Below are 1,605 nucleotides of genomic sequence, written 5' to 3'. Positions count from 1 at the left end.
GGGGCGCCCCCAGCAGGAGGATCGGCGGGGCGCCCCCAGCAGGAGGATCGGCGGGGCGCCCCCAGCAGGAGGATCGGCGGGGCGCCCCCAGCAGGAGGAGCGGCGGGGTGCCCCCAGCAGGAGGAGCGGCGGGGTGCCCCCAGCAGGAGGAGCGGCGGGGTGCCCCCAGCAGGAGGAGCGGCGGGGCGCCCCCAGGAGGAGCGGCGGGGCGCCCCCAGGAGGAACGGCGGGGCGCCCCCAGGAGGATCGGCGGGGCGCCCCCAGGAGGAGCGGCGGGGCGCCCCCAGGAGGATCGGCGACTTCCTATCTCAGTTTCAAAAATAATCAGTTTGACACGTCTGTGTGTTAATACTAATGTCTTTTTCTTTTAAAGACTCATTCTTCAGACAGAAAAACGGATGCAGCATGGGCTCCAACATCTGTCCAGTGCTTGCCAACATCTACATGGAGTGCTTTGAATGTACCTTGTTACCAAAAATTAAACCAGCGGAGATGTTTTGGTACAGATATGTAGATGATATTTTTACTATATGGGATGAAAAATGGGGTTCTTTAATGACTTCTTCATAGAATTAAACAACCTAGCAAGTAATTTAAGTTTCAAAGTAGAATGGAAAGAAGGAAAAATCCCATTTCTTGACACTTTGGTCATGAGAGGTCCGGACCAATTGTCCTTTTCAGTGTACAGGAAGCCCACACACACCGGCAGCTACCTACATTTCTTTAGTCATCACCCGGATAATATCAAATGTAGTGTAGCGTCGGGCCTGTTTCTTAGAGCATACAGGATATGCAGCCCACGACATCTGGATGCAGAATTAACATTAATTCAATCACAACTTTCAAAGCTAGGATACCCAGGGTGGTTTTTGTCCAAAGCCCCGAGGAAAGCAAAACAATTTTTATAAAACATCCAACCTTGATGATAAATTCAAATGGAGCAAGAATAACTTATTACCATATAGTGATTCCATTTATGCAGCTTTCAAACTTTTGCCCAATGATGATGTCAAACTAATTTTTAATTACCCAAACATATTATACAGGAAAGAAGTGAATGTACACCAACGTAGAAAACAGCCCCGGTGTGTACAAACTTCCCTGCAAAGATTGTGATGAAGTATACTGGGGCCAAACAGGAAGAGACTTAACCACGAGAATAAAGGAGCATAAAAATTCCGTTAAGTACGGACAAGAAAATTCAGCTGTGTTTCTCCACACCAGTAAGGAGGACCACCGCATGGATTGGGAAAAGGCTGAAACTATTTATAAATCCCAGTGTAGTTTTCGAAGAAAAATTATTGAATCCTCTCTCATTAAACACCTACCCAATTTTAATTTATCGAAAGGTCAATGGTCACCAGACTGGATCACATGGATGGCAGCAAACAAATTGATTATGAAAGCGGCAGGACAGATTCCCACATACCAACCCCAAGTAACTTGAGTCCCCTTGCCCGCGTCTCCTAATTGTTCTCTCCCTGTCCATATTTATACTTGTTAACTCTATTCCTTTGTATCATTCTGCTGAAGAGGACCACAGTCAGTGGTCGAAATATACAGATAATTAGTATTTCTGATTTCTTTTCTCTGACAGTGGGTTAA

The sequence above is a fragment of the Oratosquilla oratoria genome, chromosome 12 (assembly GCF_046742065.1).
Source record: "Oratosquilla oratoria isolate Oo_2021 chromosome 12, ASM4674206v1, whole genome shotgun sequence".
NCBI lineage: Eukaryota > Metazoa > Arthropoda > Malacostraca > Stomatopoda > Squillidae > Oratosquilla > Oratosquilla oratoria.
Note: the sequence above shows the minus strand (reverse complement) of the source record.